The sequence below is a fragment of the Stegodyphus dumicola genome, chromosome X1, assembly GCF_044657685.1.
Source record: "Stegodyphus dumicola isolate Sdum_Otavi_A_Nest chromosome X1, ASM4465768v1".
Taxonomy (NCBI): Eukaryota; Metazoa; Arthropoda; class Arachnida; order Araneae; family Eresidae; genus Stegodyphus; species Stegodyphus dumicola.
Window position 1 is genome coordinate 142,434,282 of NC_140780.1, and position 13,604 is coordinate 142,447,885.

At 32.4% G+C, this 13,604-nt stretch overlaps 1 protein-coding gene across 4 annotated transcripts in view; it reads right to left on the reverse strand.

Moving 5' to 3' along the window:
- The window catches only part of yem (yemanuclein), a 159,523-nt gene that overhangs the window by 76,795 nt on the left and 69,124 nt on the right, over positions 1-13,604 (reverse strand). The gene's annotated exons all lie outside the window — the stretch shown is intronic.

Below are 13,604 nucleotides of genomic sequence, written 5' to 3' on the forward strand. Positions count from 1 at the left end.
AAGGCACGGAAACTAAATATGGTAGGACAACTGCAAAACCTTCATGTTTGACTAGTTTTTAGCATAATTGTACTAAGTACATTGCTGTTTAGTCTCCTTGTTAAGGATATTATATTTTGATATATGTTTCACCCACTAGTATTTTTAGTTTATGCTTAGAATATTAAAAGAAAGGCAGGAATGCTCCTTGTTTTCATACTGAGGAGGAGTGCCTGTTCTATTTTGATTACTTGGGTGGCCTGCTTCCTTTATTTCGATTACTTATTCCTTTTTTATGTATTTTTTAGTAGAAAACTGAATGAATTAAATTCAGATAGTCTTGTAACACTCAATAAGACACTTGCTGTTTTTATGAACACAGATAAGCATGACATGTAACACACTTATAGTACCTGCGTTATCATTTGACATCATGCCAATAGATTCTCGATAAGCCACTTTTTGTTTTTATGAACAAGGATCTAAATTAACTGTTATTGCTGTATTTTTTCTTGAATTTTGAAAAACATAAAAATTGGGGATTTTCCTCCTATACAAAAGTAAGCAGTGCATTATTTTCAAAGCTATGGGATCCTAACCATAAAAATAAAGTGTATTAATGGACACAATATAGTACTTTATTTGAAAACAGATACTGCAAGTGATGCAATGTGAAAAATTATAACAAGAGAATATCCATTTGGAAAGGAATGCATTTCTAGGTATATACAGTCACATTTATGACTGCACACAGATTCATTTACAACTAGTTGAGATAACATCTGTTGAATGAGAGAAAGAACTACTGAATATGGCCAACAAAACATCAACCAATAGGACAATTACCTATGGAAAAGTCTGCACTCTTAACATTCTAAACAGAGCTTCTGGTAGAATTGGGGAACTACAGAAAGGAATGAAAGCTTTTAAAGTGGACTGAATACTTATCAGCAGTAGCTATTTGGTGAATAAGTTTTATTGCAAAATTTGCGGACAGAAGTGCAGCTCAGAATTCTGCAGGAATATAATGTGCAACTTTGGCAGGAACACTGCTAACTTTCATGGCATCAACTTTCACAGTTTTCCTAAATATTAATTACACCCTACTAACACAACTTGCATCATCTAAACAAGCACCAAATGATATTATTGGTCATTTATACCAAAACAAGATCATACACCACACAAAATACTTTCCCACTGCTCTACACATTTGTTTTGGGCAAAAGTTACCTTGTGAAACTAACTATTGTTAAAAACATTTCTTGCCTAAAAGTATACACTCTTTTGCAAAAAAATTGACGCACCATGTCGGAAGTGGTTGTTTTTGATGAAACTGAATATGTGTATAGCTCATACACAGATAATAAAATGATTAAAAAATCAAGGTCATAGTACCTGTTCACGGCTCACAATCACCCACTGAGTGTTCAAATTAGTAGTCGGTTGAACCACCCCTGGTGGAAATGCATGCTTGAATTCATCAAGGCAAGGAGTGGTTGAGGTTCCTAATGTCATTCTGCAAGACATTCATCAGTTGTTGCTTCAGATCTGCAATATTTTGTGGTACCCGACTCTGGCAGCCTACTATATCCCAAACATGCTCAATTAGTGAAGGTCTGGTGACCTGGCTGGCCAAGGAAGAGTATCAACTGCACGGAGACAATCCAGAGATATGTGAGCGGTATGTGGCCTGGCATTATCTTGTTGGAAAATAAGCCCCAGGATGATGTGCCATGAAGGGTAATGAAACCGGCAGCAGGATGGTATCAACATATCGTTGAGTTGTTAAAGATGTACAGAGGATGACTAAAGATGACCTGCTGTCATAAGAAATAGCACCACACAACATCACACCATTGGTTATGGCGGTATGCTTTTATAAAACAAAGGCTGATTGAGACCGCTGGCCCAGTCCTCTCCAGACACAAGCACGGTGGTCATCTGCTTCAAGAGTGAAAAGCGGGATTCATCGTTGAACACTATGATGCCAGTCTGATGGCAACCATGATGATCGGCTGCGGACCACTCCAAAAGACTCTGCCATGTTGTAAGGTCAATTGCAAACGTCTTAAAGGCCTCTGTGAGCATAACCCTGCCTCAGACAAGCACCGTGAGATAGTGCACGGTACCACAGGAGGTATAGACGTGGCTGTAGTGCGTTGAAGAGTCGACAACGATACTGTTGGGGCAGTTCGGGCCTGGAGAATAATCATCCTATCTTGCCTCGCTTTTGTGATGCCTGGCCTTCCAGAGCCTTCATTTCGTTGGCAATTTCCTTGTAGCAACCATTGCTGCAGACATCTTTGCACAGCAATGTCTGTACGCTGCAGGTGGTGGCCTATTGCTCAGTATAACCACCCAGCTTCATGCAACCCTACAATGCGACCACGTTCGAAGTCGTTTAGTTGTCTGCAGGGTTGCCACTCAAACAGGATAATGAAATTCCCCGACTTTTCCAGGTATGTTTCGAGAAAATTCCAGTCTATCCGCGTAATGTACGTTGGCTGTACTAAGAGGTAAATTAATTATGGTATTACTTGTACTGTGTAGCAAATTCACTTAATTATTCAATAAATCCCAGAGGACATTTATTCTTAATTATTCTTGGTACACTTTGTTTGATAATTTTGTTTACTTTTCCGCTTAAAAAAACTTAATAAAATTTAAGATATATACATTGGATAACAACTGTACATTTTATTTAATTATTACTCATGATCATCCCCAGTTCAACACGAGGCTAATCCGGTTCTTATAAATCACAAAGCAATGCTAAATGTTATTAGATTTTAGGTAAATTTGTGTCAGGTGTATTCTTAAAAGCCACCTTAACACTTGAAAACACAAATATAATTATAATAGGAGTTGTTTTCTCCACTGAAGATTGAGATTAGAATCTGCCCAATCTGGAAAAAAATAAGGCTTTTTTTGCAGACATTCTGCAACTAAATGAAAGAAATCTATTTAATGATATTTTTTACTAAATTGAGGTATTTTATATTTATTTCGCAGTATACATAAGGAAAAAATATGTGCATTAAATTTTGTGATGTCATCATACTGCTAGAATTAATTGCAGGATTATGGCAGAGAAAATTTCCTGAAATTTGGAAATATTATTTACTAATGATAAATAAATTTAGAGGGAAGAAGCAAAATTAAATGATATGAATAACATAAAAATAAAGATAATTACTTAAAAATTTAATTAGAATAATCAACGATATTTTAGCGAATATAGTTATATTACATGGTTATCCTAGATGATTGATTACTATTTTTTTATTTTACTGCAAAATGACAAGGTATTTATTTAAAAAAAAAAAAAGAGAGAGAGAGAGAGAGAAAGATTTTGCGGCAAAATCCTAGTATACGATACGGCCACGGCCATGATTTTGAAAATTGTCGCCAAGAACAAAATGACCCATTTACTGCTCATCATCATGTCGCCAAATCCCGCTGTACCATACATGGAGATTATTCTGACCAAAGAACGTCTATGTAAAAAGCAGAGGGAAAATTTTCCAAGGGATTTGACGACGGAACGGCCAGAATTTCCCTCTCCGCAATGTGTACAGGAAATTGAGAAACACGTGTTAAGAAGAAACGTTCTTTCACAAAAAAGAAAACTACGAAAATCCGTTTTTAAATTATTGCAAAAAATCCAAGAAGAAACATTTTATCAAAGAAAGTTTTTTCTTGGATTTTTCGCAATAATTTTAAAAACGGATTTTCGTAGATTGCCCCCCCTCAAAATAATTAATCCATGAATTAATTTACTTGCGCCAAAAAATATTTTCTTTTCCTTTAGAGTTTAAAGACATTTTAAACGATATTCATTTTATGAACTCTTGATAACGTGACCTTTGAACTTCGACACCGGTTTCGAGCTTTGGCGACAGATATATCACGCATGCACAGCTATTTCCCGTTATGATGGAACCGAGCCACGTCTGTTGCAGAGAGGTTTTCCTTCTTTACAATACATATTTTTTTTTAATTCTAACCTTTATGGTACCGTATACTAGGATTAAACCCATTTTGTTTTAGACGAGAACAGGTACTTTCTTTAGTTCATGCACTGCACATGCGATTCTCGAGGTTACTGGAAACCAAAAGTTGCGGGAAACTTGCTTTGCCTTTCTAAAACAGGGTTCATACACATTTCCTTACATGAAAATTAAGGACTTTTAAGGACCATCAAAGAAAAAATTAAGGACCTATCAGCAAACAAGAAAAAAACAAATAGAATAAAGCAATTATCCATACAACCGACTTCATGCTTGTAATTTCACTTTAAGAAACTAACAGAAGTGTGTATTATGCACTATTATTAAATTCACTTTAATACTTACCATAAAGCAATTTTGAAAATTAAACTAACTCCCTACAAGTTATGAAGCAAATAACATTAAATTAGGAACATAATTTCTTGAAAAACATGTATAAGTGTATTTTACACTAATAACAGTCACTATTTTAGAGATTTAATGATTATTATTTAACTTATTTGATATTTATTTAAACACAGTCAACTACTATTATAATCACAATGTAAGAATATTTTGCAGATTAAAATAACAGATTTGTAAACATACAATTTATTTCCTTGGTTTTTTGAAAGATACTAGAATAATAAACTGTACAATAAAAGATACAAACATTTGCGCTTTTTTTAAATCTGAAATCTTTTCAGCTATTTTAACATCTAATTTATTTATGTCTATTTCCTTTTCTTTAACCATTCTTCTAAGTTCATTTGCTTTGATAAACAAATCAATGTTCATGCTGGTCTCAGCTTCATCTGCTAAAGCATCTACTTCTTCATTAATATCTTTAATGCCCCTTTGAAGAAATTTTTTCTTCTGCTTCATATAATCAATTTCTTCCTCAATAATATTTCTTTTCCTCTTTGAATTTTCACAAGATTTTTGTTCTTCTAAATACTGCATATATTTAGACCTTGCAGAAGCTGCTGCTGATCTCATTTCTTTATTAATTTCGATATTAAGAAAATCTCCAGATAATTTTATGTAATCAAATACTGTGCATTGAAAAATGTATGATGAGTCACTTAAATTTTCAATTTCAATTGCTTTATTTACAGAGAAGCCCCTTTCCACAGAGGCCTGTCCATGTGACAAGATAAGAATCATTTTCACTATTTTCCATACTTTTGAATAGTGAAAATCATGAAAATAAGAAGTGAGAAATGTGTCAAGAGAAAGATTTTGAGGATCAAAAGTAGAAAATTCATGTAAATTTGTCTTAACTACTTTGTCTAGAAACTCTCCAAACTGCAGCAGAATTTCATCCCAATCATCTTGTAAAACACGTTTATTCTGCATTAATACCGTTAGAACTATTTTCATTTTGTTCTGGGCTTTTTCTGGACTTTTAACCATCAATCGCGGGTCTATACAAGATGCATTTCGAATAATTTATTGGACATTTAGACATTAAGTGTTGTACTATTGTTAAGACACATTGTTGACCTTGTTTCAATGCAAAACTTTCAGCTTGTGAAATGTCCTTCTTGCAGCATTTATCATTCATTAACTGCTCAGCAATGAATCCCAAATAAACTTTACTTTCATCATTATAACAATTTGGATCATTAAAATTAAATTTATAAAGATTTTCTGCTTTAGTAATTTTCGAATATTCTAGTTTCAAAATTTTAAAGTGCTGAAGGCAATCATTTACAAGTTTTAAGATATCTTCAGCAAAAAAGGGAATAAGTGGTTTATCACTTTGATAATATTCAAGGAAAGGCAATAATATTTTCGACAGAGAGAGAAAAATATTTAATTTTATAAGAAATGTTTTATCTTTAGTTGCCTACAAAATATTTGAGAAGGATTTCGATGAATTTTTTTTAAACTTCCCCATTTCAACTTCTTTAATGTACAGTAGCAAGTCATCCCATATTTCAATGGCTCTTTCAACTGCTGGGACATTTTGCAACCATCGGTAAAAGCAGAACTTCACAGGTAGCTTTTTTAAGCCAGATATACTTAAAAAATCTTCACATCTTGCAGGAGAATCTTTAAAAATCCAACATAAGGAGGATAAGAATGATGGAATGTCCCAGCCAGTGGATGGCATCCTATGCTTGAAAGCATTGTTAAGAATGTGTAAACCACATGTCCCTAATGTCAAGCATTGAATGTTATATTCCTTTGTCAAGTCCTGTTGCAATAAATCATAAAATTTCCAGTTTACTGCAGGACCATCCATCGATATTTGTAAGAGTTTTGACAAGTCTAGTTTTTCAACACATTCATAAAATTTGGATAAAATAATTTCACTTTTTGAATGCATTATAAATGCAGAAGTAAGGCACTAAGTTCTGACCTTATTTTTGTGATGCCAGTACCTCACATAAATATCTAGTTGCTTCTTTTGATTTGTCAGATTAAGAGTCTCATCAAATAGTAATGTAAAAAACTCAGCATTTTTACAATGCTTTAGTAACAAAGTTTTAAAATAAGGGCCACGACCAAAATAACAGATATATGCATATTTCTTTTCACCACATGAAAACTATTTTGCAATGGAACTATCCGGGAACGGTTTAGTGAATAAAGGCCCAATATCATCGCACGATTTAAAAGAATAGTGGCTTTTGATGCACTTAAAAGCCCACAATATTTCTGCATCTGTAACTTCAGATTTGAAAAGAAAAGAATTTGTTTTATTATTTTCTACACTTATTGATGTTGAATTAGCAGTTACATCTTTTCCTGAAGTAGATGGTTCTTCTAACTTGACAAAATTCATGATACTGTTAGAAGAAACTCTGCAGTTCAGAAGGAAAAGATGTTTTGCAGCTAAAAGGGACATTACATGCAAGGCATTAGTAAAATTAAGTATCGCATATATATGTATATAATGTATCTATCTATCTATATATATATATATATAATAAGAAATATATATATATAATAAGAAATGTATACTGAAAATATACACTTTTTACTATATATATATATGTACAGTACAAATTCCGAGATCCGGACATCCAATATCTGGAATGATCTAAAATCCGGACCTCAAAGCCACCACCAACCAATTTTTTTAAGGCTTTTTTGGAGGGAAGGGGTATGCTTTACGCATGCGCATTAGATTTTTTTCCTCATCGTAAAAAAACATGACGGAAATCCCGATTCTTAATCTCAGTTTGGCGCTAAATAAAATATCTCATTATTGAAGAAATAATTATTTTAGCATAAATTTGTGTGATTAGTAACTTGACTCCATAGCAGCCTATCTGCTTGGCATAATCTCAAACCGAAACATTTGTTAATTTTACATCAACTAATATTTTATATCTTTGATGCCGAAATTGCGAATCATTATTTATTGTATTTTGCTTTCATCACCGGATGTTTATCAACGGATGACAACTTGAGTGATGACTCATGCAGCGACGCCAAACAACAGAGTATTATCCGATTACAGTTTAAGTTTAATGCGCTAAAATGTTGACAAGGGGAGATTTAACAGAAATTTCTTTCCTTATGCTGAAAATAGATTTTGTTAATGATACTCATAGGACAAACGATTATATTTAGTGCTATTTGAATTAAGAATAAGTAATTTGTTATTCACATAAAGCCAGAACCAGCGCCAGAGCTCGCATGGTTGCACCAGGCGGCAGAATTTAGGGAAGTTAAACAGAAGTTTTTCATTGCGATGACAATGCCCCAATCATCAATCAATTAACGGAGGGAGAAATCTGTAGTATGGTTCTAAATCCAGAAAATACAGCTATCGATAGTGAAAAAAGTAACAGAGAACGCGAAAAAATTTTGATTAACAAGTTATTCGGAATTCTCGACACAGCAATTACAGGACTTGAACAATGGAATTTAATAAATGAACAAGAAATTATATGTCTACAGTATTAGTCTAAAGTATCAGCAGAGAAAACAAATCAAACAACTCACATTGAAAGAAATGTTTAATAAAGTAAACATATAAATATTAAGCTCTTTTCTTTTGTAAATTTTGATACCCTTTAAATCATAAATGCTTCATTATTTCATAAATCACGATTTCATATTTTCAATCTTATAATTTCTACGTACCATCTTAGTAGATTTAAAATGATCTAATATCCGGAAAAATCTCAAATCTGAGATCGCCGAAGTCCCGACCTCGGACTTTGTATTGTATAAATATATATATATATATATATATATAGGGAATGTATATTTTCAGTTAAACTTCTACCCAATAACTTTTTAGTAATTCATGAAAGTTAATTTTGCGTCTAGTTAATTCAGGAAAATTAGTTTCAATTAAATGTTTTCAGCTTTAAAAATATTAAAATTTTTTTAATTAGTCAGTTGTTTTCAACTAATAATTGTATCGCCATTAGCAAAAATAATGCATTACTATCAACAGCACAGGATTAAACCAAATACTTAATTGTCTATTGAAGCTTCAAAACGTATTTCCGAACTTCACTTTTTCTCGGCTAACGTTACCAAATTTGCCCTTGGCGACCTAAAATCGAAATGGAACCAACAGATTTTCCGCGAAATCGATAACAGACCCTCTGCAGAAATAAACTCATAATCCCGATATCCCATACATATGGTATGTGAAAAAGAGAATAAACTCCGTAGAAGGTGATAAAAAATTAATTTATGGCTTAATTGAAACAAACACCGAAATTAAGCTAAGCAAAACCGTGTAAAAACAAACTGAAATGATAAAACGAAACTTAATTTTCATGTGAACTTTCAGCGCTGATTCTCCCATTATAGAAATTTCAATTTGTTTCAAACAAAGACCACATTTAGCTTTATAAGGATTGTCATCCATCAATATCTAGTCTTTGTAGTCAGCTTGATGAAGCCACAGTTTATTGAAAATGCACTTTCCAAGCATCTTGTTCCTATTGGCGTCGGAAGGGTTGTGGCCTTCCAGGTTGGAATTGCTCTAATTTTGGCAAATATTTTCAGAATCACCCCCTTTTTTTTTTTCACGAGCACCTTCATCGTCACTTTCGCCTCTTAAGGAACTTCCGGCTTCACGCTTTCGTCACAATCTGCCTAAATTTATACATAACACCTGTTTCGAAAGATTGGGTGAATAGCCAATCAGACACCGATACTTTCGTTCGGGTAGCTAATGTTTTTTTTTTTTTTTTTTTTTTTTTTTTTTATCGTTTGCTACACAAATCCGCCAACAGATTGGTTAAGAGCCGTGCAATTTTAATTCCATATTCATGAGGAATCGCAATTCACACATAGAATGGCAAACATTAGAAATGATAAGAAATGTCAAATGAGCAAAATTAAGGACCGTTTATTCATTTTGGCCAAAATTAAGGACTTTTAAGGACCGTATGAACCCTGTAAAAAGACAATTAAATTGGAGCTGTGAAAATTGGCTCTATGCCAGCTGCCCGAATGACACTCACATGATACACAATTCGCCAAAAAAGTTATCTCTTCCAACGTTGGCGCAAAACTCACCTTTTTTGGTGGGATCGTTGTATGAAATTCCCCAACTTTTCCAGATTTTGACTAAAACACTTAAATCCCCTGACTTTTCCCTGAATTTTTCGGTCAATTTCCGAATTCCCTGACTTTTTCCGGTTTTCCAGGTAGCGTGGCAACCCTGTGTCTGTAAGGTCTTCAGTATTGTCGTAATGACATCTTTAGTTGCTGCTTTACAGAATTACAATAGTAGCAACAAAAAAAAGATACATTTCCTGCCTCTGTTACTGGTTTTATACTTTGCGAATTGCGCACTCGAAATGTGCGCTATGATCGCAATTCCTGTTCATTTGCCTTGAAACTTTGATCGTTTGCATGTTCAATCAAGATGTTTTTGCATACCAAATTTCATCACGTTTGCAAAAGTCCTTCTTGATGCTTTGATTTTTTTTTTTTTTTTTTTTTTTTTTCAAAAGAGTGTATTTATGCAGTTCTTAAATTCACTGTACAATACATATTTTCCTACTAGTAATACCTTGTTTATCATGATTTCTGACTAATTTTAAATATACAAAAATCAATGTATTGTTAAAAAAACTTACCTAATTGAAACAACTTTTTACTAGTTATAATTTAGAAGGAATTCATGCACATTACTACATATTCTTGAAAATACATGGAAGGCATGATTAACCATACTGCAAAGTTTTATTTCTGTAGCATTTTTATCATTATTTAAAATCTCATAATACTTCTGTAAAACAAATTCTTATACAATACAAAGTCTCTAATCCGGACGTCCATTAACCGGAATGATCTATAATCCGTACCTCAAGGCACAAACTTACACATGCGGGTAAAGCCAGTAAAGCGTTTACCCATGCGAGCTTCCGATTGTGAAGAAAGTAACAGAGAACATTATTGAAAATGAAAAAATATCGATTAAGTTAGTCTGTATACTCGACACAGCAATTACAGGACTTGAACAGTGGAACTTTGTAACTGAACAAGATATTATGTCTGTTTATAGAAATAAAGAGAAAGTATTAGCACAAAAAACGAAGCAACTTAAACAACTTACATTGATAGAAATGTTTACTAAAGTAAACAAATAAATATTAAGCTTTTTTTTTTTTTTTTTTTTTTTTTGTAAATTTTGATACCCTTTAGATCATGATTGCTCTTTATTTCATAAATTACGGTTTCATATTTTTAATTGTATTATTTCTGTATGCCATCTTACCAGATTTAAATTGATGATCTATAATCCGGAAAAAACCCTAATCCAGAATCGCCAAAGTCCTGACGAGTCCGGATTACAGACTCTGTACTGTACTCACTAAAAATCAAAAACTCAACAGATGTTATATATAGAGTCAAAAGTCGTTAATTCGGACACCCATAATCCGGACCTAAAAGCTACAAACTTTCTGCGCATAAGACTTTTACGGCTGCGAATATGCGTGTGCAAAATACGTTTACGAGTGTGCATTTAATGTATAACGGACGGTATAAGCTAAGCTATAATTATCTAATTATCTATTTCAGTTAATGTTGCAGATTGCGTTGTTCCTTAATCTTTGAATTGGATCCAGCTTATTATTTTTTGCAGACTGTTACAGCAATTTTATAAAAGTGTGCTTGAACTTTCGATTATGTCAAATAGAATTTCTGATGTATATTTACTAATATGTAAAGGATCTACAAAGCGAAAGTATGTTTCGAAGTCCATTAAACAAAAAGTGGAATTGCTGCAAAAAAATGGATAATATCCTTTGTTTATCTAAACTTTAACGTTTGTTTATCTTTAACGCCGCGGCGTGCAATGAATTGGAAGTTGATCTGTCAGCACTATCCTTATCTCCAAGGCAGATGTTTTTATTTTATTTGGCTTATAATTGTTCTTTATTTCATAAATTATGGTTTCATATTTTTAATTTTATAATTTCTGCATGCAATCTTACCAGATTTAAACTGATGATCTATAATCCGGAATCGCCAAAGTCCCGACGAGTCCGGATTAACGACTTTTGACTGTATATTAATAAAATATGATCTCTCACGACATATAAAACTCTATGAACTGTATCATAATGCTTGATGCCACACTTTAGAATGGATTTTAAGAGAAACAAAAACTGTATTTAAATTTTTTTTAAAAAAAATTTAAACAATCTTATCTTGATAAAAATTCCAATAAATTTGAGAACATATATTGCAATTAATGGAGCAGAAAGTAAGAATAAGCATTATAAGACCTAGAAACCAATGATTCTTACCATTACTGCTCTAATGGTTAAAAAAGCCATTAACCCCAAAGATTTTACTGCTCTAATGGTAAAAAAAAAAAAAAAGAAAGAAAGCTATTAACCCCCAAAAGATTTGTAATTAAACTGGAATATTCTAAATGTAAAAACTGAAATCTTGTTACTTTAATAAGGTACACGTAAATTGGTTCATTATATTTTTTAAATATTTATTGTTTATATGTTTATTATTTTATATGATTATGGCAAGCCTCGAGGGCTGCCTGCCTGGAAAGAATGCCTTCATGGAGGACTTCCTAAGGCAAACTGGATCATGTACACATCACACACAGGGAAAACCATGAAAAAGACCATGTAACGAGCCCGTTCGTGGAATTCGAACCTAGGATGTTCAGCAACTTTACCGGTTGGCCAGTAGTAGACTTATATGTTTATTAATTTATCATATTTATAAATACAAACTATGAAACTTTGTCAATTCTGCTATGCTGACATCATTCTTTAATGCTTAGCTTATTGGCCTTTTTGAATCAAGTGAGAGTATTTCAACTTTAAATGTTTTCTGCTATGAACTCTCTTTTGTTAAAGCTGTGTCTCCCAATTTTAGGTTAAATAATTTGGGAATTTAGTGTCAGATGAGAATCCCTGTCATAAATAACCTAACCTTTGACACTCTACATTTTGACAAGATCTGAACTGTTGTAACACATCATGGACTAATAATAATTATTAAAAAACCATTTTACCACACTAAATATTTTAATGCCTCAAATTGCTCCTTCTACTACATAGATTCTCAAATACATTATGCATGTATAAAAAAATACTTGGTTTAAAAGAACACTAAAATTTCCTAGGAACACTAAAATTAAAAAACCAAATTAAAATTTCATATTTAATGATTTAATGATTAAATAGCGGAAACAAACTGCAAAACATAATAAGATCACCAAGAAACTGAAGCAATATGTAAGGGGATGTAAGAAAAGAGGTTAATGGAGGAAGAATCATAACCAATGTTCTTGGGGAAAATAACACTGCATTAGAAACATTTGTGATTTCACAATTATAACAAATGAAAACATGGTAGGAGGCATTTAATGGCTGTTTTTTAATTTACAGGTCAACATATCACCAATAGTTAACAAACAGCTCACTGGTTATTGTACTGTCATATACTAAAATTTATGCTTGTTTTCTTTAAATGAATATTCTTTACTTAAAACTTAATTTACTTTAAGAATTTTGTGATCTTTCATCACTACTTCTGTACAAAAAGTCTCCAAGATTACTGATAAACTCAACTGCATACTTGCCAACCTGAGACACTCAAAAATCAAGAGATTTTTTTAAGAAATCAGGAGATTTTTCCCAATGTTAAAAAGACTTTTTAAATGATAAAAATATAGTTTTTAATAATGAATTAACTTTAAATAGTTACTAATTCTTAAATGCAAGCAACACAAAAATACCTTGCATATAAAAAAATTTTTATTACTTGCATTGTTTAAAAAAAAAAAAAAAAAAAAAAAAAAAAAGACACTTTAATCAGTTTTTGTACAAATGTTACGAACAGTGGCAGATTTTGCTTTCGTTAAGAAAGAAACTTCATAATTTTGTTCATAGCTATTGCCACGTAGGCCTGCTTTCGCTAATAAAAGTTTTTCTAATGTGTCATCACTAATATTAGATCTAAATTTAGTCCTTGTTTTCGCTACAACACTGAAAATCCTCTCACACTCTGCATTACTATGGGGAACTGTCAAGATGGCCACCATAATTCTAGACAGTTCACTATATTTTAAAATTCCATCATAGCACCTTTCAGTTTTCCAATTAAACTCCACTAGGTGTCAATCCTAGCTGATTTTATAACTTCATCCAAGTTTTCTAATTCTAA